At 43.3% G+C, this 27,213-nt stretch overlaps 2 long non-coding RNA genes across 2 annotated transcripts; one reads left to right on the top strand and one right to left on the bottom strand.

Moving 5' to 3' along the window:
* Positions 1-2,099: 2,099 nt before the first annotated feature.
* On the bottom strand, positions 2,100-3,274 carry LOC110368747. Its single transcript, XR_002428365.2, has 2 exons — positions 2,984-3,274; positions 2,100-2,858 (listed from the first exon to the last, which is right to left on the bottom strand). It is a non-coding gene; the product is annotated as an uncharacterized LOC110368747 (long non-coding RNA).
* Positions 3,275-14,243: 10,969 nt separating this feature from the next.
* Positions 14,244-14,563, top strand: LOC118564074. The gene is made up of 2 exons (XR_004931610.1): positions 14,244-14,395; positions 14,475-14,563. It is a non-coding gene; the product is annotated as an uncharacterized LOC118564074 (long non-coding RNA).
* Positions 14,564-27,213: the final 12,650 nt, after the last annotated feature.

Genomic DNA, 27,213 nt, shown 5'->3' with positions numbered 1-27,213 from the left:
GTGTTTCTGAACAGGATTACCAACTATAGCTTTAACACATATAATGCTAAATTTCACTACAAATCAAAATTGTTATTTATTTTTTGTGTTGTAATGAAATTATTAATACCAGTTTACTCACATGTTCATGTTGTCCAATTCTTCTGTAAATACTGCACAATGTAGGTTTTGGAGGCTATTGTCTTCCTTGCTGAGTTGACGGATTGTTTTATTAATGGGGGACCATGTACCACATGGTACCTTAAATTATGACAATTTAAGGTACCTGGTGTCAAGTATAAACCCTAACCATATTTCAGTGTATACTCTAAACGGCAACATAATGAGTGAGGTGCAGTGTACTGAGTAAACCACAAATGATAAAAGAACAGAACAGAAAAGGTTTTTATTTTTAAGAACTGGAAGTATTACCATGGATAGCAGCCAGAGAGCATCTGGGGCTTAACAAAGCATCCTAAGACCAAAAGTAGCTCTTAGTCATTTTAGGAAAAATCTTAGAATTTCTAAGATTTTTCAGTAATATGAAGGTTATTCACAAATTACACTATTCCTTAAGAGAGCTCCTAAAGTGAAAAAAATGTTTGGGGTAGTGAGAAGGACTTCTTGCAAGCCTAAGAGCCAAAACACAGCAAACCATCCAAGTGGTTAGAGCAACGTGCTTTCATCCTGGAGGTTCTGGGTTCAACTCCCACATATTGTCACTCTGGGTCTCTGAGCAAGACCCAGAATTCTCCCCAGGCACCGCACATTGGCATTATAAATTTAATTTAAACGAATGTTGTAATGACAAGTAAAGATGATTGTTACTAACATCAAATACACAAAGTACTAAAACGACCAGTGCGGCTAGTAAACATAACAATAAACAAATCACAATAAGGATGCAGATGTAAATAATTTGCGTTTAAACATTTAATGCTGTGTGACTTTTAATTAATTTTGTCACGCTTCATCATTATTCATTGTTAATTTATTTCAATTGATCACTAGGAATGCATTTGTGTTATTTTTGTTGCTTATATCAGCCAATCACAGCTCTTTGAAGACAGCGTCACACCTAGCAATGGGGTCAACCACACCTCCTCACTAAGATAAAAATCATTTCCTTGCTCAGAATCGCTCTCAGCAACTATATGAATCTTTCTTAAGCTCAGACTCCTTGATAGGACTCTGTGAATCTTGGTGAATTCGGCCCCAGATGTACGTTAACTTTATTTTGCCAGAAGTCACTTATTACAGGTTTTAGTTTGAGGAACACAGATGAAGTGATTATTATTAAGTCGCAGCTAACATAATCACGTTGTTATGAGCCATTAAAAGCCATGATCTGCGACCATCAGTAGCTAATAATTCAATCACATTCCTTTCAAATGGAAATACAATTACATTCAAAGTCAAAATACGCATTCTGATAAGGCCCGTTTGTGAGATTAAAAGTCCCCTTCGAAAGTAACAACCTTTAAGCAGGTTTTAAACATACTTTTCATTAAGTTCACATTTTTGTATTACAAATGTCTTTCTCTATTGGTGTCATGTAATATTCAAATCCTAAATGTCATGTTTTCATTAGCTGTAAGCAGAGAAATCCTCATGATTGACAGAAATAATACATAATTAATCTATGTAATGTGAATTCGGTTTCTAAATTAAATGAACTTTTCAATAATATATGGATTTATTCAATATGACTGTATGTGTATCAGGTGCATCTTCCATGAGAGCTGTGGTCTGTAATTTACATGCCAGCATGCTTTCACCATAATTAAATAAAATAAAGACTGTATCTAGACTGAAGTCTCAGACCACATGTCAGAGTAAAGTCACAGGTCAAAGCTAAAGTCAAGTGTGAAGTCTTAGAGGGGTTGCGACTAAAATGCAAAATACGTCTGCTAGGAAAAAAAAAAGTAATTGATGCTGTTTTTTTAAAGTTTTAAATGTTACATAGACTTACTGAACTGGGTACAATTCATAATGTGTTATGAGCAAGAGCGAATACCAGAAACAAAGAAACTGACTCTATCGTAAACACGTGAAAAGTCAATGACTCAGTTGCCTACAGTCATCAGGGGAGGAACAAAAAGCAAGAGATCAGAACGAAGCCAAGTGAAATCATGTTTTTTATTTCCTCAGGCTTGAAATGTTCAGAGTCTAAATTAAGTACATGGATCGATTTCAGTCCAACCTCACATATGTCATCACATACATGTTATGTAACTGCTTTAAGCCCATCAGTCCATTTATTCATCTACTGCATAAACATTGCCCTGATCATATTTAGGTCGATTAGCACAGCTGGAAGCAGTCCCAGCATGCTTTAAGGACAGCTTTAGTATGTTCTGTTGAGTTAACGTGTAACACGGGATGAACGTATGGAAACCCACCATGGAGATCACTGCTTAACTCCAGTTGGCCTTTATGTGTGGACTTGGCGTGACTCCACCTGTTGTCCACCTTGTTGCTGTGCTTTCCCCTTCACATGCCCATTTCAGGAATCCTCTGGAAGTGCACCTTTGTGCTTGAATCTCAACCATGAATATTAAACTGACCAGGTCAAGGGCTTTTCTCGGAACAAATTAATTTAAAAAAGCTTTGGTGACAAACGCTTTTCAGCTATGCAGCCTTGGTCAGTGAATGACTGCGATTCCAGTAAGTATTTAGAAGCCACCTGCTGCTGCCAGATAGTTCACTTCCAAAGACAGCTGCCTGAATGTGCGTGAACATCTTTGGCTTTGCATTGCATTCGCGCGCGCGCGCGTGTGTGTGTGTGTGTGTGTGCGTGCATTGTTGTGTGTGAGCCTGCAACACACGCATTCCTCTTGGATGAAGTAAGTTCACTGGAGGAGACCCTGCTGACTGGCCTATTGAGTGTGTCAGGACCATGAGGAAAACAAGAGAGGGAAAAGGGAAAGGGATGAAGCCTGGCTTTCAGTGCTCCAGTTGGTAATACGCCACAAGACACACAAAACAACTCTTATACACTCACCCGTTAACCTGGATCCATAGGGCAGCTTTCTCCTGTGCATCTCTTCAAAATCCTTTCAGAAACTGAAAGCCAGCTGTTGTTTGCCTCTGCCACATGTACACACGGTCAGCCCCACCGAAGACCCCCAACACCGAGGCCCCGAGGACGTATCTTGGAAGCTCCTGTTGGTCTTCATCCCGTCCAAAGCGTCTCTGCGTGGGAGCTCTGATTACACAGCAGCTCAGAAGTGAATTTAGAAGCTGGATCAAATCTAATGGTTAATGTGTTCATGCTGCAAACCACAAAACAGTGTTCTAGGTTCACCAAGGATTGAAGCTTTTTACACATTTGCTCTTATAGGTTTTAAAATCACATCTTATATTCTTTCAGAGTAGTGTATAGGAGGTGTACAAGTGGTAATGGAGCCAAGGAAAATTAGATATAGTCCAGGAGAAAGTGAGGTCCGTCAAAGTTTAAACGGAGGAACATTACCTGAAAAAGATAACTCTCTTGGCGTCTTCGTTTAGTATAACACAAGAATGGTGGGTATTAGAGGGTATTAACGACTATTCTGAGAGGGACCAAGACCAGAAAACAGACCAATCTCTTTAAATGTGACTGGACCAAAAAAAAAAAAAAGATAAACAGTTGCCTATAAATTGAAAACACATTAAAATTAGGAACCAGAACAGCAAACAATAATATATGTCTCCAAAGAGGATAGTTTTGGTTTTGCAAAGTATTTACATCTTGTTTCACTTGCCGCAGACATTGTGCAGCCCACTCTCAGTTTGGAGAAACAGGGAGGATTTTTCAACGACAAGTCAAGCTGGCCAAAGCACAGAGAAGGGCCACAAAAGCAACGGTTTTAGCATAGGAAACAAGGAATAGTTCAAACGTTTCAAAACATTTCAACCATAAGCTAACTTAGGTTTTGTTGCTAGGAACCTTTTTTTGGCAACAGCTGAGGGGAAATCTCTGATGCAAAATGCTGATACTAAAAGTATACATTTGATGTCACATTTCGTGGGAAAAGGTTTTCAAAATGTTTTAAATGTTTGGTGTATTTTACTACTCCGCAAAAACGCAGTGTTTTAGTAAGGAGCCTGTAGGCCTGCACTTTTGAACAGCTAACTCTCTCTCTCGCTCTCTATTGTGCACACACACAAGCACGTACACCCGTTTCCTACCTAGAAGTTGGCTCTCCAACATCAAACTAAACAGCCAAACCACAGAGCAGCTACAGATCCATTTCCCAGGGGTGTTGGGCTTTGATCTGCAGGTTGTCACCGAGCACAGGGAACACAGACAGAACCCAGAACAGGATTGTGCTTTAAGTTTCCACCACCCTGTGAGAGACAGGGCTCTTTCAACAGGACTCTACAGCTTCGCCTTTACATGTGTATGCATTTTGTCTTGCTCATCACAGCAAAATGAATTCCTTTTAACTGAGGCATCCTCAAATAAACATTTTAATACAGTGCCATGTTGTTTTATAGTATTGGTACACAGTGTCTTGTAACATTATTCACAACATCCCATGAACTTTGTCACAGTTTTTATGATACAACCACAGGCATTTTTCATTTTGCAGGGATAAGTGGACAAACATGTCTTTCTTTAGATTTGTAAAGCTAGTGGAAACATAATCGAAAGACATGAAAATGTCTTTCGATTATATATATATATATATATTAGGGCTGGGCAACGATTAAAATATTTAATCGCGATTAATCGCACTGATTAATCGCGATTAATCGCGATTAATCGCATTGTATTTACAAACTCCAAGAATGAATTCAAAAGTAGTGTAAAGAGCACTTTTATTTTAATGTTCTGCTGCCATATGAACAAAAGTGTTGTAACATTTGTAGCACTTATCAGTAACACATATTTAGTGTAAAGCTCAACTTAAACATGTAAAACAAAAAATAGCAATAATAATAAATTAAAGCTTATTGCCACTGACAGGGAATTCTCTTTATGGGGAAAAAATCTACCAAAAACAGGCAATTTCTGAGGTAACAGCAGGGAGCAGCATTACCATTTTATGTTCAATACCAAAGTTTAACTTGACAGTGGTTACAACTAACTTGTTTCTGTCATATTCCATGCTGGAAGAACTTTAAACTGAAATGCTTGCTAACTCGATATGCTTGCGTTTATTTGACGTTGACACGCGGTTTTTTGTTGTTGCTTTCTCGCGCGCATATAGTGAATGGCAGGGGGAAAACAGGCAAAAATACATGGATACTTTGAAACGAGAAGCGACTTCACCGACGGCGTCGATGCAGACCCCCCCCCCCCCCCCCCGCTCCGCTCCGCTCCGCACAAAACTTGTTCCGGCCGCCAACTCACCGCCTCGCCTCGCCTAAGCTCGCTCGCGGTACCTGCGGGAAACACCGCCTTCCGCATGTCAGCTGTGTTTTTTTCCGGCCAGCACCTTTCTTCCTCTTTGAATCTGAGGCTGGGCTGACAGCGAGGTTATTGGCGCATTATCGGCACCTACTGTTCTGATTCAAACCCCTACACCGCAGCAACAGACCTTCACAAAATAAAAGCATGTGACCAACATGCGTTAACGCGCGTTAAAGAAAATATCGCCGTTAATAGTCTAATGAGTTAACGCGAAATTAACGCGTTAACTTGCCCAGCCCTAATATATATATATATATATATATATATATATATATATATATATATATATATATATATATATATATATATATGTTTTATAAAGCATCTGAGGGCTGAATACAAATGAATAATACACAATTTTGAAAATTTCACATTTTTGTACCCCAGAATTATACAGTAATTTATATTACTTGTCTAAAATTGACTTTTCCATTTGCCCAAGAAAAAAACATTTTCTGTGTTGGAAATAACTTAGAACAACTGGTAAAGAATGTAAAAGCAAAAAAAGATACTTTATGGTAAATGACCTGCATTTGTACAGCCCTTGTGCATTTGTACAGCTCTTTAACAAGTCCTGAGCCCAAAGGGCTCTACACTTCATTCACTCATACATGTTGATGGTGGTGAGCTGCCACAGCTGCCCTGGGGAAGACTGACAGAAGCGAAGCAGTATGACAATTGATGCCACCCTCGGACCATCAACATCGGCAAAGGGGGTGAGGCGTATTGCCCAAGGACACAACGACTGAGACGGTCAGAGCGGGGATTCGAATCGGCGCTCCACTGGCTGCATGACAGACTCCTAGCTTCTCCCCCACCATCATCCCAATTGACAGCGATAAATTGTCCTTAAATCCTAACAAAGCAAATATGGGGCTCAAAACACAAATAAATGAGGTGGAATTTTTTTTCTCTGTGTATTTATTGATGACAAACTAAACTGGAAAACATGAAATATGTTCAAAACAAACTATATTGCATAAAGCCAAACATGTGTTAGACCATAAAACGCTTCACATTATGTGCTGTTTCGCAACAAGACTGCAATAGAGGCATTGTTCAAAAATGAACAATAAGTATAATCAATAAGGCCGGGTATCTGAAACACACTAGCACACTATTTATAGAATAGAAAATATTAAAATTCCCGGATACTTGGCACTAATTATGTTCAAAGTCCAAAGTAATCAGCTTCCAGAAAACTTTCAAAAACTGTTTGGCAAAAATAAAAGGAGCTTGTGAGTTAAGAGATTTAAATTAATATCAATCATCCATCACCAAAACAACAAGGAAAACTTTCTGCATTTCTGTGTGTGAGTCAAAGCTTATGAACAAACTGAGTGATGAACTCAAGCAATGTCCAAAATTATGATATAAAAAGTGGATTATGAATAGATATCGTAACATAATCATTATATTAGTTATTGCTTTCATTGCTAGTTGTACTGTTGCTTGTATGTAAATATAATGTATGAAATATTTGTAAATATAAAAAGAATATTGAAACTTGTTGTACATTACTAAGACGTTTCTTCATGCAACCGATGACAGATGAGTATGAAAGTGTCTTTTAAAGGCATGGGTCACTATAAGTTTATACTTCTCCCAGTCCTTTGGATTTTGCACATTGTAACTTTTAACTTTTTACTATTTTTTCTTCTTTTGCCTCTTCTTTTAGCAGTCTGTATAGGTTGATACATAATCCTCCAAAAAACCCTATCTTCTTTTCTTCTGTTTTAATTGTGTAAAATAAAAACATAAATTGTAATTTGTTTTCCATTTGGACACTTTTACATCACAGGACAGAGGAGCTGCATGACCTTTGTCCATAAAGCAGAACTAAATGAAGGAAAACGAATGGCCTCACATGACATATTCTGAATACTTTAAGTGGAGCTTAATGGTTCAAGGCTAGAAGGTCCTTTGCTGTGCATTACATCACCTAATTAACTTGGCCAAAGCAATGCTGTGTGTTTGCTAGTGTGACAGCTTCATGGCTGTTTTCATGTGAGCTAGCCAAGCTACGCTGGGTGTGCCGGGTAGACGGGCTCCAGCTGAGCCCCTCACTGCTTTTTCATGTACTGGGTCATAAAAGCCTGTTACGGTGGTAATGCAGTTTTTTTTTGCATTGTCGAACTGCTCGAGTGTAGCCTCTACTGAAAGTGAAATAAAAAGTATAAGTACCCTGACTCAATGAGGAGGGGGGGAATCGTGACATTCATGTTTTACAGTGGATGATTTATGCTGCAAAGATTTTTTTATTACAGCAGCTCATCGTAAGGTTACAGTTAAATTGAAAATAGCTTCTACATGGATGGAAACCAGACTCCTGCTTCTTGGAAATCAATTATCCTGTACTCTCCTATTCACATTTGCTCTTATGTGTACCCATAACATGCGCTTTACCCCATAAACCTCCTTACCCCCCCCCCCCCCCCCCAAAAAAAAAAAAAAATCTGCACTCCCTACCTCCTTATGTCTCAACAATTCAATGTTTAGTGAAGATTGCCACCATATGTTTAAGTGATGGATACTAACACATGCTCAGATCCAGAGCCTCTGGCTAAGATGTATGCAGGGCCTCTTTGGGCTCAGCAGTTGATAGGGGCTTTCGCCTCAACATGGCAGTGGGCCCACATCGCTTGGAGATCTCAGTTTTCTTTCTCTTGACCTCATCCATCCACTTCACTCCATTCCTCCACATCTGTAACTAACAGATCCAACACTGCCATTCTAGTCAAATGTTCACCTGACACCCTCCAGCTCCCTATCCATCATTCCTAATACATTTCCTCCAAAGGAAAAAAAAAAATCAAAGCAACAAATGATTCATTTTTCAGGTGCTGATTTGCCATCCACTTTAGAGTAAATACTTGCATGCTTGGAAGTTGGAAGTTTAAACTTGTGCAATGCAATTGATGTTTCAGTAATGACCTAATAACAGCATTGCTTAATTTACTCTTTGCTCCTTGCACCAATGTAGATTCCCTCACCTGACATATCAGGAGCTTAAAACTTAAAGGTAAAAACGACTGCTCACCTTGCTCTCTGAATGAATCAGCAAGTAACTATCTGACCACTTGGGTGCACTTAAGGACATTGGATTTAATTCCTAGACATCTTTAAATAATTAAATATTAAAAAAAGGAGATGTTGGTGATGTTACAGCAATATACCCGTCCTGATGCCATAGAACCCTACAAATTCCATACCAGGGTTGGGCGACCAGACTAATTTATTGACGGTTACCAATTGGCTTCATTTATTTTTTGGTTGTACCATTTGTACCATTTTGAATGGCAGTTAAATGTCCTTTGAGCTACTGGGAAACTACTAGATGCATTTAAAGAAATGTATCCCTTTAAAGGTAGAGTCAGCGATTTTTCTGGAAATGTAAGTGTCAGGGCTCAGCAGACTGCACTGTGTTTTCCCCGGCCAGCGCAGTCTTTTTCCCTCTCCCCTCCTGGCAGGTGATTCGAGTTGACTGGTGGGCGGAGACACACACCTGCGGCTCGTTCAGCGGCGTGCGGCGGCGCTATAAGAACTGCGCTCAGACAGCCGAGAGATGCCAGATTGTTAACCTAAAGTGGTAAAACTCAGTGGCCCTTTGTCGTCTGACATCTCTCTCGTTTCTCCCTGTCTAACCTAAGTCTCCTGTGCTCCAGGTCTGCCTCCGCCTTGGGTCCCGTCCCAAGTGGCTCTCCAAGCCCTGACGTCGTCAGTCAGGTCTCCCGACATTTGATCTTCTGGAACCCGCTCCTCCATCTGGTTCTCTTGGCTGTCAACGGATCACCTTCACGCCGCTGCTGCTCGGATCCCTCTCCGCTCCGCCGGACCGCCCACCTGCCTCTCAGTCATCTGCGGGAGGCTGCCTCTGTGCCTGTCTTTCCACGCCACTCCCCCCGGCTCAGTTCCTGCGCTACGCGGTAAGCCCTCCCACCTCTCCGTAAAGACGTTTAGGCGTGAGAGTTGTCCGACGTCTAACGTTCTGCCTCTTTTCCGCTGATTTCACTCGCTTCCTCCATACCGTCCCCTCAAACAATCCACGTTGATGCTCCTTGTCTTGCACGTTTAACAATAAACTTCTAAACCTGCTTCTGTCTCCAAGTGATCTCTGCATGTGGGCCAAACACATTAAAAAAACCATGACAGAAGAACAATCTGGCCTCCCTGACCCAGCAGAATCACTAGGAAGACAGTTCGCTGCCCAGCAGGAGCAGCTTCATACTCTTGAGCAAGCGGTCCGATCAACCCAGGAACAGCTGCAGAATCTGACAGCTCATTTCAGTCAGCTGACTGAAACACTGCGCGCTGCTAACCCACCCCGTGCTCCCGAGCTTTCTAGCTCTGCTCCCGAGCTTGCGGCTGCAGAACCACCCCCACTTACCCCGGAGACTTCCTCTCCTTGTCCGGAAAAGTTTTCTGGAGACAATGGGGATTGCGGGGGTTTTTTGTTTCAATGTGCCTTAGTTTTCAATCGCTCTCCACGCACGTACGCCCAAGACGGTGCCAAGATTTCTTTTATTTTACGCCTATTAACCGGGAGAGCTTTAAGATGGGCCGAAGCCCGCTTTCCCGATTGCCGACAGTTCGGCTGCACCTTTGATGATTTCGTTTCCGAGTTTAAGATGGTTTTTGCGGCTGAGTCTGATCCAGCTCAGCAGTCGCGCCAGCTGCTGGCTCTCCGACAGCGTGGTCGCCGCGTCTCGGATTTCGCTATTGAGTTTCGCACTCTGGCTGCCGCCGCGGGATGGGAACCTCACGCCCTTAAATCAGTTTTTTTCCAAGCGCTTGATGAGGGTCTCAAGGATGAGCTGGCTCGCCTGGAAGAGCCGGCCACCTTAGATGAGTTTATTACCCTCGCCATCCGATTGGATAACCGTTTAAGGAGTAGGGGCCGAGGAAGGTCGGAGAGACTTTCACGTTTGCCTGCGCTTTCGCTCCCCGAGCGTGCTCCGTCCCGGCCCGTCGCGGCCCCTCCCTCTCCTCCGGAGCCTATGCAAATAGGTAGGGTTCATCTCACTCCGGAGGAGAGGCAGCAACGAATGGACTTGAAGCTTTGCATTTATTGTGCTTCCCCTAAACATTTTATTGGGGCTTGTCCTGAGCGACCAAAAGACCAGGTTCGTCGGCTATAGTGGGAGAGCCGGCGAACCCGATCAAATACTCAGCTCTCACGTCATCTCACGAATCCGCGCCCCCACTTTTTTGCTTACCTGCAATTCTTCCTTTGGCTCGTGAAAGTCTCAATCTTTTTGCTTTGATAGACTCCGGTTGTGACTTTAACTTGATCGACCATGCCTTAGTTTCTCTGAAACGGATTGAAACCGTTAGCTTGGTCACTCCCTTCCAGGTTTCGGCTCTGGATGGAGGGGCACTTCCCCAGATTACCCATCGGACCAAGCCGTTGGAAATCATTATTTCGGGTAATCACCGTGAACTGATCAGTTTTTATGTTTTTCCCATTAAACGGGCCCCCATAGTTTTGGGACATCCTTGGTTACTGGATCACAACCCTCGTCTCAATTGGGCCGAGCGACGGGTAGAATCCTGGTCTCTCTCCTGTCACTCCCGCTGTTTGCGTTCAGCTGTCCCGTCTAACTCGTTGGCGGAGGACCCCGCAGTTAGTGATGGCCCAGTTGACTTAAACTTGGTCCCAAGGGAGTACCACGACTTACAACAGGTGTTTAGTAAAAGCAGGGCGGAATCTCTGCCGCCACATCGTCCCTACGACTGCGCCATAGACCTGCTCCCTGGCGCCCCGTTACCTGCTAGCCGTCTTTATAACATCTCCCGGGCTGAACGAGAGGCGCTGGAGAAATACATTAATGAATCTCTCTCGTTCGGCCTGATCCGTCCGTCCTCCTCCCCGCTGGGAGCTGGCTTTTTCTTTGTGGGGAAAAAAGATGGCACTCTGCGCCCGTGTATTGACTATCGGGGGCTTAATCAGATAACGGTCAAAAATAAGTATCCTCTCCCACTGCTGTCCTCCGCTCTCGAGCCGGTTCAACACGCCATGGTTTTTTCAAAACTCGACCTCCGTAACGCTTACCATTTGGTGCGGATCCGCCGGGGGGATGAGTGGAAGACGGCATTTAAGACCCCCCTGGGTCATTTTGAATACCGTGTGATGCCGTTCGGCCTGTGCAATGCCCCGTCGGTCTTCCAGGCCCTGGTGAACGATGTCCTTCGGGACTTCTTAAACATTTTTGTGTTCGTCTACTTGGACGACATATTAATTTATTCCCGAGACCTCGCTGAACACACCCAACATGTCCGACTTGTCCTTCAGCGCCTTCTGGAGAACCGCCTTTTTGTTAAAGCAGAAAAATGCGAATTTCACAAGCCATCCGTTTCTTTTCTGGGCCTCATTTTAGAAGGTGGGCAGGTCCGGTCGGACCTGGAAAAGATCAGGGCCGTCCTCGAGTGGCCGGTACCCGAAACAAGAAAGCAGTTGCAACGCTTTCTGGGATTTGCAAACTTTTACCGCCGTTTCATAAGAGGCTACAGCCAAATCGCCGCTCCCCTGCATGCTCTCACGTCACCCAAGACTCTGTTCCTATGGAATCCTGCTGCTAACTCGGCCTTTCAGACCCTGAAAGAGAGATTTTCCCGAGCTCCCGTCCTCATGCATCCAGACCCCCAGAGGCAGTTCATAGTGGAGATTGATGCTTCAGACACCGGTGTAGGTGCCGTCCTTTCGCAGCAGTCCAGCAGTGATCAAAAGCTACATCCTTGCGCCTTTTTTTCCCGTCGTCTCACCCCAGCCGAACGGAATTATGATGTGGGTGATCGTGAGCTCCTAGCCATAAAACTCGCTTTAGAGGAGTGGCGCCATTGGCTAGAGGGATCCGAGCAGCCCATCATCATCTGGACTGATCACAAAAACTTAGCCTACCTGCAATCCGCCAAACGTCTCAACCCTCGACAAGCTCGCTGGTCGCTTTTTTTTTCTCGCTTCAATCTGACGATCACCTACCGCCCAGGCTCAAAGAATCTGAAACCGGACGCTCTTTCCCGTCTCCACGCCCCACAAGACTCTGGTGCTGAACCAGCCTCCATCTTACCACCCACCTGCACTGTCGGCGCCCTCCACTGGAAGATCGAAGAGGAGATTTCCCGCGCCCTGCGCTCGGAACCGGACCCTGGAAATGGCCCACCTGGTCGCATGTTCATCCCGTCCTCCGTCCGACCCCGCGTACTCCAGTGGGCCCACACCGCCAAGTTCTCTGGCCATCCCGGAGTTCACCGGACTCTCTCCTTCCTCTCGCGACGCTTCTGGTGGCCCTCCATGTCCAGTGACGTCCGGGAGTATGTGCGCTCATGTTCCGTGTGCGCCCTGAATAAGACCACCAACAGACCGCCCGCGGGCCTTTTGCAACCGCTGCCTGTCCCCGAACGCCCCAGGTCCCACGTGGCCCTGGATTTCATAACTGGCCTCCCGGCTTCCCAGGGCATGACGGTCATTCTCGCTGTCATAGACCGTTTTTCTAAAGCTTGCCACTTGGTTCCCCTCCGAAATCTCCCGTCAGCCCTCCAGACGGCCCAGCTCCTGGTTGGGCATGTCTTTCGTCTGCATGGCATCCCGACAGAGATCTTGTCTGACCGTGGTCCTCAATTCACCTCGCGGGTGTGGAAGGAGTTCGCCTCGGCCCTAGGGGCCAAATACACCCTCACCTCCGGATACCACCCGCAAACCAACGGCCAAACAGAACGCCTCAACCAGGAGCTGGAATCCACACTCCGTTGCCTGACCTCCAATAACCCCTCCGACTGGAGTAAGTTTCTTCCCTGGGTCGAATACGCCCACAATTCACACACCTCCACCGCCACAGGTTTGTCGCCTTTCGAAGTTTCCCTCGGCTACCAACCTCCACTCCTCCCCTCTGACCAACAACGAGTCGCTGTCCCCTCCGTCCAGCATCACTTACACCGCTGCCGGCAGTTCTGGTCCCAAACCACTCGTGCCCTGCATAGGACGGCTGAGCAGAGTAAACGCTTTGCTGACCGGAGACGAGACCCTGCCCCCCTTTACCGCCCTGGCCAACGAGTTTGGCTTTCCACCCAGCACCTTCCCTCCGCTCGCCGTAAGCTGGCTCCCCGCTACTCTGGACCCTTCGAGATTATCTCTGTCATCAGTCCCACCGCTGTCCGCCTCCGCCTCCCTCCAAATTCCCGGACCCACCCCACCTTCCATGTCTCTCACATCAAACCCGTATTCTCCAGTACCCTGTGCCCTCCCGCCCAGCCCCCTCCAGCCTCTCAGGACTACCAGGGCCGCCGGATTCGGAGAATCGTGGACTCCCGTCGACGGGGCAGGGGCCATCAGTACCTTGTCGACTGGGAGGGCCGCGACCCCGGAGACCGGTCATGGCTGCCCAGCTCCGCCATCCCAGATCAGTCCCTGATTGAGGACTTCAACGCCTCACGCCCTCCACGTCCTCGGGGTCGCCGGGTGGCGACCATTGAGGGGGGGGGGGGGGGTGGTGTCAGGGCTCAGCAGACTGCACTGTGTTTTCCCCGGCCAGCGCAGTCTTTTTCCCTCTCCCCTCCTGGCAGGTGATTCGAGTTGACTGGTGGGCGGAGACACACACCTGCGGCTCGTTCAGCAGCGTGCGGCGGCGCTATAAGAACTGCGCTCAGACAGCCGAGAGATGCCAGATTGTTAACCTAAAGTGGTAAAACTCAGTGGCCCTTTGTCGTCTGACATCTCTCTCGTTTCTCCCTGTCTAACCTAAGTCTCCTGTGCTCCAGGTCTGCCTCCGCCTTGGGTCCCGTCCCAAGTGGCTCTCCAAGCCCTGACGTCGTCAGTCAGGTCTCCCGACATTTGATCTTCTGGAACCCGCTCCTCCATGTGGTTCTCTTGGCTGTCAACGGATCACCTTCACGCCGCTGCTGCTCGGATCCCTCTCCGCTCCGCCGGACCGCCCACCTGCCTCTCAGTCATCTGCGGGAGGCTGCCTCTGTGCCCGTCTTTCCACGCCACTCCCCCCGGCTCAGTTCCTGCGCTACGCGGTAAGCCCTCCCACCTCTCCGTAAAGACGTTTAGGCGTGAGAGTTGTCCGACGTCTAACGTTCTGCCTCTTTTCCGCAGATTTCACTCGCTTCCTCCATACCGTCCCCTCAAACAATCCACGTTGATGCTCCTTGTCTTGCACGTTTAACAATAAACTTCTAAACCTGCTTCTCTCTCCAAGTGATCTCTGCATGTGGGCCAAACACATTAAAAAAACCATGACAGTAAGTAAGTCTCTTTTTGCATGCCCAAGACTGTCTTACCTGCTCTTCCGCTCTTCAGGGGTATCGTGTGAAAAAAATCTCCCAAATCCAGTCTGGTCTTATTTCTTTCTACCGAGGCCTTCCTCTTCTCATAAACTTGTATCTGGTTCGCTTATTGCGACTCTCAGCCATCTTCAAACTACACGGTGAGAGAAGTGGAGCTACAGCGAACGGCTAACACTCAAGCTAACCGGATTCGTAAACACTCAAAGTGTGCAACCAGCAAGCGGAAACCAACAAGGATCGAGCATGCACACTGAGCGCATCAGAATGATTTACGTGTGGGACAACCAATAGATAAGGTGATTCCACTGGAACTTGAGGGACAGAGGGGGGTGTCGGCAGAACTAAAACTTTAACAGGCCTGCAGCTCTCACAGAGATCTAATTTTTTAACCTTTTTTCTTTCTGCATACATAATGTATTTACTACTGTCAGGATGGACGGACGATTTCACCCAGTATAACACAAGGTGTTTCTGTACAGGATTACCAACTATAGCTTTAACCATTATATTCATCATTAGCCAACAAAAACAAAATAAAGTAACAGAAACATAAAAACAATTCTTCAATCATGTTTATCTTTTTTGGTCTTTGCAGAATGCACAGAGTTACAAATCACCCAACCCGCTTCCACACACTTGATTCCAATAAAAATGCACTATCGGGAACAAGAGTGCATTAAAAGCGACACACATCCATGATGGATGTGATGGAACTTGACTTCACTTACTTTCTCATGTATCGACCCGTGTGTCTCTTGTTTTTGTATACACTAGCATACATGGCAAATAGAAAATAGAATGAAAAAGGCAAAAATATTTTGGCTTATTACAAAAAAAGAAATATGTAGATGTTTTAGATTTCATAAGACTCAGCCTGGCCCAAACAGTATTGAGTGTCATAATTAATGGAAACATGGTGTAAAATTTTTTTACAAAACCTTTGCATTTAGAATATATCAAATTTGTCCACAATACACAACAACAAAGATAAATCAGATGATACACAATTGTTAAAGAACATAGGTACATAAGGTTTAAAGTACACAGGTTTCTCTTTGGATTAACGAATGGATGTCGGAACGAATTAAATGACAATGTCTGAGCACAAAAGAAGGGTACGACCTCATAAAGGACAAGCTAATCTTCTGCCTCTAGGATATTCTTCTTTGTTGAAAAGATAGGCATAAAATGCTCTGCATTGCGCTGTCAATTTGCCTCACATTGGAGCACAAAGACACTTTCCATATATAAGAATTTATAGAAACTGTGAGACAAAACAAAACATTATTTTGAAATGGAGCTTAAAGCGGAAATTCAGACTGAAGAAACTCTATTGCCTACCCCCATCAATCAGGGACTCATTCGCCTCAGACGCAAACCAATCAGCGTCCTGGATCCATCTTAAAAGAACTTGAAATCCATCTCAGCTTCTACCCAGCAAGCAAGCAGTCGCTGTGCGATGTCTGATTTGGACTCTGATGACTGGATCAACCAACCTCCATCCCCTTCTCCACCATCATAGCACAGCTCCGTCTGGCTTTCCCATGGTCCTCCTTCAACCTCGTCCCTATCAGAGTATAATTCCTCCTGGACTCTTACTACGTTCCCTGTCACATCTCAATCGGTCCGGCAGAAGACCGGCATGTTGAGCCTGGTTCTGCCAGAGGTTTCTTCCTAAAGGGGAGTTTTTCCCCTCCACAGTTGCTTAAAGGCATACTATGCAACATTTTTCAGTTAATTAATGTGTTCCATACCGTTTTGGATGATTAAATGAGTCATTTCAGGTTGAACTAAGGTTTTCTCGGCCGCCCTGGGGGTCTGTGGGGGAAATACCGTACTTGCAATTGCAAGAGCTCACGGCCCGCACACACAGAAGTCTCGCTTTACGGAGAGAACTCCATGTGTTTTTGCCCTGCCATTCACTATATGCACGCGCGAAAGCAACAACAAAGAACCGCGTGTTAACGTCAAATAAACAATAAACATGCAAGCATATCGAGTTTTATTATTATTATTATTATTTTTTTTTTTATGTTGGCAAGACGCTACCGCAGCGGCGGTGGCGAGGCGGTGGCGGCGGCGGCGGCGGCTGCGGCTGCGGCTTGGCGAGGCGGTGGCGGTAGCGTCTCGCCAACATAAAAAAAAATACAATAAAATAAATAATAATAATAATAATAATAAAACTGGCGAGGCGGCGGCGGCCGCGGCTTGGCAAGATAGCGCTGCGGGAAGCGTGATGTTCATACCTTCACTTCACTTAGTCATTGTTTGTACTGCCGTTTTTCCACTTTTCGTTGCGTTCGCCTGTCTGCTAAGCTAAAAACAACCGCGTCTGGCTTGACGGAGAAACCAGAACAGCTGAGCATCATTACAACAGTGCACTTTTACTTTCGCCCTCTGGGGGGAGCCTCGCTGGTAAATCAACCCCGGTTGCATAGTATACCTTTAAAGCTTGCTCATCATGGACAGCTCATGCAAACCTGTGTTTATCCAAGCTGGACATCTAGCTTAAACAGATCATCATATGGACTGAACAAAACTTCATCTATTTCCACTCCACCACCAGTTTCAGGCCTGGGGGGAAACATCCTTATTCTCATACACCTGCTTATGCATATTGAAGTATAATTCAGCGTGAATGTTTCCTGCCGAGGTCTGAGCGCCAGAGTCTTAAAATATTGTATCAATAATTTCCTTTCCGTGTAAGTTTTTCTGATTGAAATAAATAAGTATGTATCAAAACATGTTTAGTTTCCAAGGTGCAGCTCAAGCCAGCAGAAAACTTTGATGTTTTTTTTTTCATCATCTGACATAGAAGCTTCATTTTCTGTTTTTTGTTGTAGCATCTCCTCCCAGTGCGAAAGCTCCCTCGTCCAATAAAAATGAACAAACTGGCAGTTATGTAAAATTCCACACAATGAGTCAGTGATAATTCATGCTGCTCACTAAGCTAAGAGTGTTGTACTGTTTGGCTGCATGATACTTCGAGAAGTTATCTGGAAGATGCAATGCAAATTAGTGTGCATGCTCCTGTGAGCAATAAGCTTCTGGTTTGAATTAATGACTTCCCGACACAACCGAAGCCAAACATGTCTCTCAGGCAATAGACTGCAGCAAGTTCCTGCTCTTGATTTCTGCAGAACACAAACACACATGCGCTCTCAGACATGGTACACTGGTTTTATATTCAACAGCTGATTGCGGTTACCTTTTTGTTCCCATGCCCAAAAAGAACAAAGAGAGAAAACTGAGCCGCAGAGTCATATTCGGTTAAACATGCTATGTGTAATGACGCTGACTCAAGTCTTACGCTTTGCCCTTTTTCACATTTTACTTTCAAGTTGACATCAATGGACAGGGATTATCCTATGTGTGTTATTTTTGCCATTTGTAGAAATTATATTACAGCTTTACGACAAGAACTGTAAGTTCTTGAGCAAACACAACAAAGAAAACCCCCTTAGCTATTTGTTGAATCCATTCTGCTTTGTTTGAAAGGAAAGCAGATGCAGAGTAAATACCTAGCTTCCTTCCAGTATCCAGCAACCAAACCAAAACCAACATCATTAATATATCACTTGTGAAACCCTGGCTTAGATGATTGAAAGTGTAAAAACGAATGACAACACGCTCACGCTCTTCTGCTAAATGGTAGACGAAAAACAATATTTAACTATTTAGCATTAACATTGCTTCTAGCTCTCTCCCTTTGATCATTTGGTCTGCCATATCCTTGGCAGAGGTGGGGAGTAGCTAGTTACATTTACTAACTTACAATTGACTGACTTATTGAAATAAATATACTTCTAGGTAAAGTTTTGCTATACCTTTTGCTTCTACTTGAGTAATATTATTTTGAAGTATCCCTACCTTTACTTGAATACAATTTCTGGTGTCCGGAAGGGGATCGAAGCGCAGACAAGAGTTTGGGAGCCGCCTGTTGTTTGGTGGTGATGTTTATTAAATAATAAAGCAAGGCTTACAGAGAGTCAGGGAAAAACAGGAATCAGGAACACGAGACCAGAGCGGAGTTGATGCATGCATGAAGACGGAGGACCTGACAATGTGTCTGACAGCATGGACCAAACTTAAAGAACAATAAAGATGATAATTGGGCAGAGGGATCCAATCAGGCTGAAGGAAAGGAGGGTTGTGAACCGCCAGGTGCAGGGAATTACAGAACCTAGCAGGGAACAAGATAATGGGCCAGGCATAGGAAGAATCTAACTAAACTAAGAAGGAACAGATATAACAGAACTACAGAAATAAAGCATCATAAGCTAACTAAATCTAAAAGAATACTAAATGATAAGAATGTAAGTAAATAGAAAGCTAAACAGGTAACACAGAAGAGGCTCTATTAATTAAATTAATTAATTAATTAAATGAATACTAAGAAAGGACAGAACTAAGAGACTACAGAACTAACAGAGAAGATAGCTAACCAGACAGGAACTAGTCTAACCAATATCCGAATATATAATTAACATAAATGCCAAACAGAAACCAAACAGATGACAACATGTGGCTATAGAGACAAACATAACAAAATAACCAGGGAGCTAACATAATTAATCACATCCCTGGGGATCCTGACATCTGGCTCCTTTATCCACCTTGAGTTCCCTCACTGAATGAAGAACAAACACATTTTAACCAAAAATGCACCAGAGAGTCATATCTGGTGAGATTTTGGGTTTGTAAACAAGCTTCTTGTTTGAATGTAATTTTCAAAATCTGCTCGGGATGTTGCGTCATTTGAAGATTTGCACTGTTCTAACATGTACACCTACTGTAGGATTTGGTTGCCAAGGTTTTATATTGTGGAAAAATGAGATTTGGAAATTTGTTATGAGGTGATTTATTTGTTATCATTCAAAGTACACAAACCTGCACATAATTTTATATTTTGTCTGTATGATTACATCATTTTCACAGATTAAATCAGATTAAACAGTACTACGCAAGTGCTTAGTACTTCTGTTGACTTTTTTTTTTTTTTTACTTTTACTTGAGTAATTTTTTGGGATGGCTACTTTTAACTTCTACTTGAGTAAAAAAAAATCCATTGCTCAAACAAATAAAGGAAGAGTTTTTAATCAGTATATATATATATATATATATATATATATATATATATATATATATATATATATATAAACTATCAAGTTGGTTAACATCTGGAGTATTTATCTGGTCAGTTCAACAGGAGAAGGGATTGTTAAACAGTGTCGGCTGTTTTGGTGTGAAAAAATTTAATAATGGCTGCACTAAAGGAGCAACAATGAGACAATCCCAAAAACAGGAATGGTTTAGCAGGTGGAGGCCATAAACATTTTCCCTCCTCATTCCTTTACTTCCTCTCAGTATTTCTGCATCTGACCAAGGTCAGTGTCACAAATGCCAGCATGAGCCGATACTTGAGCCCTACAGAGGTTGTACAGGTAGTCCAACTCCACCAGGATGGCACATCAATACCTGCCATGGCCAGAAGGTTTGCTGTGTCTTCCAACACGGTCTCAAGAGCATGGATGAGACTCCACGAGACAAGCAGTTACTCTAGAAGAGCTGGACAGGACCCTCTTAGGTCCTTAACCCTTCAACAGGAGCAACATCTGCTCCTTCATACAAGGAGGAAAAGAATGAGTACTGCCAGAGCCTACAAAGTGACTTCCAGCGAGGTGGGAAAGTAAAATACATTTATACAGAAATTACCTACTGCAGCTTCAAGGCCAGAATTGCGGACGTACAATGATGCTCTCCAATAAACCTCTGAGGCCTTCAAAGACCATCTTGACACACACTGAGATCAAATTACAGACAAATAGCTCTTAGGTAACATCTGAAGGCACTCCACATATTTGAGATTTTTATTTGTAAAAACAAAACCTTGTCCTTTTCTTGCCAGCCCACATTTATGGTCTACTAAAATTTCAGTAAAATACATTGGGTTTGGGCTGCAATGTGACAAAATCTGGAAAGGTTTGAGGTATAAATGTTTATGCAAGAGACTGTAAAAGTGTTTTTGTTGTTGTTACAACAAAAATAAATGAATTAAAAAATGCTATAACTAATAGTTGGTCTAGAACTATGCAGAGTAGCTGGTGTCTTCTCTCTGTCCAACTTCTTTTACTGACCACCATTCTTATAATGGTGACAGCGGTTGTGTTAATTCTGAGAAAACATCTGAAACCACGAAAACACCAGAATAAAAACTACTCACAGAAGTGCATGACATGCAAACACAACATGATCCCTTCCCCGTACTGTTAAGGACGTAAGCTTGGCTTCTTAATTCTTCAAATTCTACTCAGTTATTTTATTAGATGAACAAAGAAGCAGCATTTTCCTGGAATCCCCCCTCCTACCCCCACAGAAACAGAACCATCTCTTTTATAGCAAAATGGATCATTGGTTTCTTCTTTTGTGACAAATGAAACATAAAATAAATGCGAAACGAAACATAGAGAGCCGAAAGCACAAATTAAAAATTTGGACTATTCTGTAAAAAATCACAAAGGACTCCACTGTGAATGCTGTAGGACACCAACAGTTTTAGGGACTAGTTGTTTTTTTAAACAAAAAAAAAAACAGCATCATTATTAATTTTTTGCGTTACTTTAGAAATGTACCCATCTTCAGTTGACAAAGATGAAGTCCTCTTAAACAGTTTCTTTCATTACAAGGCAAATTTCATTGTTGTCCAATTGCTTCCACAACCACCAGATCTCAATCTAATAGAGCATATTTAGGATGTGGTGGAACAGGAGATATGCATCATGGATGTGAAGCTGCCAATATGCTGCAACTATGGGAGGCTATCATATTAAATGGACCAAAAATCTCTGAGGAGTGTGTCTGACAGCTTGTTGAATCAGTGCTGTAAAGAATTAAGGGGTTCTGATGGCAAAACAAGGCTTAAAAAAGGGGTCAACGGGTGTAATAAAACTAAATGTACAACTCTGCAAGTCAGGCTTTTGCTGATTTTCATTGGGATTGCATCCATAGAAAACATCCATTCCCTGGTTTTTGAGTCTCTGTACCATTATACAAGAAACTGTCAGTGCAGCTTTTCTTCATCACAGTGCTCCTACGTTGCACAACAGGATCTTAACTCCTCTCGCATATGGAAAACTGTCTTTAAGTTCCTAAAATAAAATAAAAAAGTCTGTCTCCTAAATTTCCTGCAACGAAGCCAAACCTATCCAACAAAAAGCTGCAGGGAGATGAAAAGGTGAAGAGTTTGAGCTGGCTGTGAACAAATTGTTTTGCCACTAATCACTACTTGTGAATAATCAGACTTGCCCTAAAGATTTACAGGGTGGACTCCTGTGTGGAAACATACGTACAATTCCAGTCTGCATTGCATTTGTCACGAGATAGGCATGGAATCTACAGCCACAGCTGTGGGAAACATCCCAATGCGTCCATCATGGAAACCTACTTAGAGAGAGTAGAAGTAGATTGAGCCTATTCGATTGAATTTACTTTAACTTTTTAATGTAAAGTGCTTTGAAACATGTTTTGTGAATTGGCACTGTTCTGTGTACGCAGAAATTAACTGAAGTAGCATGCATATCTACAGCCATCATGTTGAACCATAAATCAGTAATAATGCTCTACACTGATCATTTTAATCAACCTCTCACACACAAATGTCTTTACTCCCATCCTAACCATCTCATACGCTTACATGCCATCTCTTCAGACCAGTCCATTTGTTCTCTGCGTTATCATCTCCAGAATGTTACCCCTACAAAACCTGAGAGAATGGATCGGTGGTTATGACAGCCAGCTATCATCAGTTCTGTTTATTTTCTCTCCATCCTCCTCTGAGGGCCCCTCTCTCCCTCTTTCACCTCCCTCCTTCTCTCCCAGGGCTCGATCTTTGACTCCTTTAGGGAGATCTGCTCTTGTGCAAGGACCTCCCTGGTCCCTACAAAGAAGACGCAAACATTTTAGATTTATTTTTTACAGGGATGCGCAAAAAACACTCACAGATGACCAGCACACACACACGTGTTGGAAGCATGGAGCCCCTTCCAGAGGTTTCAGGATGTTTGGGCTGACCAAATGAGACTTTATTTATGCTCTGGGACGAGGGTCAGCTGTTTTCAGAGAGTCCAGGCTGCGATTCTTTAGTGGAAGACAAACAGGGACTAAACCTCAGTAGGCTGGATTATTTTGCAATTTATTTTAATAATTTGAATGATCCTCGTTGACAATCTCTAAACCATCTTGGCTCAAGCACAAGTCGCTTGCAAAATTTCCGTTCTCATTTGGAGATTAAGATTGTTTTGGGACACATTTTGGAAGCCGATACCGGCCATATTAGTTGTCCCCTAAATGGACCTTTCTCCGGGTGCAAGAAATGTTATCCAAACACTGGGAGCCTCCCTGATCCAGATGAGTGAAGAAAACAACCAGCATCTGCACTGGGAATGGGACATGTGCAAAGGACGCACCGCAGAAATGTACAACAAACAAGCCAGCGAGAGGTGATGCAAGTGGTTTGTGGCAGTGGAGGAATCTTCCGGAACAATAGCAAAGTCAACAACATTAAGCTAAGTACATAATGCACTTCTGTAGGATACACAGACACACCCACACACAGGCATTTGCATAAATATTGTATATATATATATACGTGCTGACACACTGCTATAAATATGCAGTAAATCAGCTGGCATGTGGTCTGAACTGTCTGAGTCTCCACAGCTGGAGCCAAAGAGGCTCTGTGGTTTGCTCCCAGTGGAGTTATGTTCCTAGTAGTGAAAAATGGGGACATACCAAACACCAGCAAAGTGACCACCCAGCTCAGTGCCCTACGAAAGGACTTTACATGTTGATAAGGAACGATTTACATGTTCCTAGCACTTTCTGGACTCAACACTTTTGTAGATGTACCACCGCCACAAAATAAAATAAGTACAACATGAGACCAGACTGTCATCCAGAGCACTCATTCTCTCTCTGAGGCCATCCGGTCTGTCTGCCTGACAGAAGCTGACACCAAATGGATCTCCTGGCAGATAATTTAGACTCGCTGGCAAAACTTATATCAAGCATCTCACTATTTTTATCAGCAGTGCCAGTGTTTCCACTCTCTGGAGTCACAGCTGCGGCTTTGATAAAGTTTCATTAAGATTTTGGTCAAATAAAAATACAATAATCATCAGTGTTATCCCAAATTTATGTACATACAGTGATATCAGTGTTAATTGTTTATAACTCTTGTAAAGAAGCATTAGAAATCAATAAGCCTACACTGAAAAAGGTGAAAAAATATCTGTGGTTTGGCACTGGATCTGCATAAAATATTGCAAATTCATCGTTATCACAATATCCCCGCCCACCATATGCATATCGCCAGGAACTACCTGGATTGCAATAAATGTTAGCAAATTATTTAAGAACCATGCAGTCAGGCCCTCTATGTCTGCAATGGCTTTGCATGGCCTAAAAAGTTTCAAAGGTAAAGATTTGGAAGGCGATAAAGTCCTTCATATATATGGATATGTTTATATATATATATATATATATATATATATATATATATATATATATATATATAATGTAAATGAGACATCATATGCCCATTCCTATTTCCTTTTTTTGTATTTTTGGTATTCTTTTTGACCCATTGTATATATGAAGATTCACTGTATATAACTGAATGCACCTTCCCTACTCTGCACCTTCGTGTATGAGCCGATGTGACGAGTGAATTTCTCCATTGTGAGATCAATAAAGACTATCTTATCTTATCTTATAACGAGAAACCAAGTTGGTTCAATTCCAAAACAACAGGTGGTGACCAGAAGCAAACTCCATCAGTAGGACGTTATTGTTAAGATGGAGTCATTCTTTTCCCCCAGAAGCTGGATCAACAGTTCAGTATTTGGGATCTGTTTGCTGCAAAGCTAGAGCAGAAAGTTATTAACACTTAATTGTTTATTAATTGCAGTTAATATCATTAGTGCAACAATAAACAATAATATCACATGTTTCCCTGTTTAGCAACTTTGCAGATCTTTCTTTCAAACCTATTTTCAACTTGTCCTAAATTGATAACCTGAGAATTGGCAAAACATCTCACCCTTCCTTATTCACAACACCCTCACACTTCAAAGTTGTCTTCTACTCAAAACGACGCCTCAGATGGTGAATGGGGTAATTTTGATCACCACATTGAGATGAGTACCGAATTTGGTAGTTTTATGGCTGCCGCATAAATCTCATCGGTACTACCGATTACCGATTCACTTAGAATCATACAGTACTACAATTCTGTACATGAACGCATCATTGTGACACCACAATGATGTGGTAGAGTGGGTGATTTTCCATGCAGCACGTGAAGACAGCATTGCACACACAAGAGTGTTATGACGTCAGTCGCCGCTTGTCCAGTCAACAAAGCGAGCATGGCTGGCAGAGCGCGCTCGGAAGTATAGCTCCACTTTTCAAACTGTGATGCTGCAATATTCGTGACATGAAGTGTAAGGCCAGCGGCAGGGAAACTTCTAATCTGAGGAAGCACCTGGTCACTGCTGCAAATTAGGCAAATTTGTCGCACAAAAGTACCGAAAATAGGTACCATTGAGTACCTATACCGATTCTCAGGTACCGGGTATCGGTACTGTATTGGTTCAGATGTGAAAGGCACCCATCCCTACTACAATGTAGCTTTGAGGTTAACAGTTATTATTTTTTTGCAGTTTCACATTTCACTTCTTCTCTTCAGGCAACGTTTTGTTCCTTTACAACCACAAACACCCACAAATAAAGTATTTTCAAAATTCTTTACAAGTAAAAATCTGAAAAAATGCTTCCTTATTCTAGTACCCCTTAACATTTTGATTGCTTAATTGTCTTCAGAGGTAACTTAAGTACTAGATACATTCCACCTTATTTAATCTTTGTGTAAACATAATTGAAACACTATCCCATGTTCTGAAAATATCACAGAGGCCTGGAAAAGAGAGGATTAATCAAATAAGCAGCCAAAAGGCCCATAGTAACTCTGGAGGAGCTGCAGAGAAGCACAGTTTAAGCGGGAAAAAATCTGCAGAAATCTAGTCAAATTAGTTGGGCACCACTAAGCATTTGCCCTTACGGGCACCCACATGGCTGGCGACGCCCCTGACTACATCTTTGAACCATGAGACAACATGGAAAATCCTCTCACACACACACTTGTATACATGCATTAGTGTCCTGTGTGGGAGCCACAGATGTAGGCGAAGGCCACATCGAGCGTGACTCAGAGAACTGCTTGTCCGGAAAATCTTTAGGAGACATGAGGAGGAAGCTGTCGGCGGTCAAGGAAACGAAAAAAGGAGGATGTCCTGCCACTAGTCACCTGGCATGGCCATCAGACCAGCTCACGGTACCAGGAACTATGCCTAATGGTCATCTCAGGACTTTGTCCCTAATCTCTATAAATAAACCTCTCCGAGTCTATTGTTCCTGGAAGGGTCTTCCAATGCACACCTCCTCCCCCCAACTGTATCAACATAAAGAGGAAGATTATACATCTCCCCTCATTGAGTAGCCATACAGGAATGTCTGAGTAAAGCTCATAATGAGGAAGATTTAGGAGACAGTCTGAGACGGACTGGGGGAACAGGATGCTTCCAGCGGGGTCAGGTGGATGAAATTACAGAGCACTATTTACTGCTCAAACGAATCCCATCATGGCATAGCACTCTAACCGGAACCTCTCTAGCCTTTTACACAAGCACTCCTCTTCCTTGTGCTCCAGCGCTCTCTCTCCTCTTTTGCTATTCTCAAATCTATATAACACAGCTGCATGCTGTTCGTCAATTGAGAATGCTGAGTTTGCGGCCTTTGTTTTCCTGTTAGTCCTAAATGACGGGCTTGGAAAAACATGCAGTGCATTTAACATGCTCAAGGCCCACTGGAACATTGTAATGGCTGTTTGTTCAATCTTACTGAACACTCAACTTTCCGCGTGTGCTAATAACCTTCCTCTCTGTGTCCAGTGCCAATAGCACCTGAGTTTGCCTGATGCATCCACTAGGTGGTGTGTTGTGGCCTTAAATTTTATTTGCGCTTACAAAACTGAATGATACGAATAGGTGTTGCAGTTGTAGGCTTAATGACTGATTAAACTCAAATATAAACAGGAAACGTCAGCAGATGATGACACAATAACAGGGATGAGAAATCCCTGTGAGACTGTCCCTTATCTGACAGTCTTCGGATGCTCTAAAAGAAAACCCTCCTATGCTGGAAGTGTTTTTTTGCGGAGCTTTTGACAACATTCTGAGGAATCTGAATTACTTCCACATTTATCATAATCGCCCCTGTCCCACCCCTCCCTCAGTGCCTCTCTGTCTCTGTGTGAACCTCAGAGAACTGCAGCTGAACCCTGTCTCTCAAGCCAACTCCGATTTCCTCAGATCCGCTCTTGTTGTTGTTTGTGTTGTGTAAGTGGATGGAGGGCTGGTCATAGTAGACACAGCCTTCGCAGAGGTTCTTCAGCGCTGTTTGGAGCCTGAGAACGTACATTTGGGTCACAT

This window comes from Fundulus heteroclitus, chromosome 9 (genome assembly GCF_011125445.2).
Source record: "Fundulus heteroclitus isolate FHET01 chromosome 9, MU-UCD_Fhet_4.1, whole genome shotgun sequence".
Taxonomy (NCBI): domain Eukaryota; kingdom Metazoa; phylum Chordata; class Actinopteri; order Cyprinodontiformes; family Fundulidae; genus Fundulus; species Fundulus heteroclitus.
Note: the sequence above shows the minus strand (reverse complement) of the source record. Positions and strands in the feature narration are given on the sequence as shown.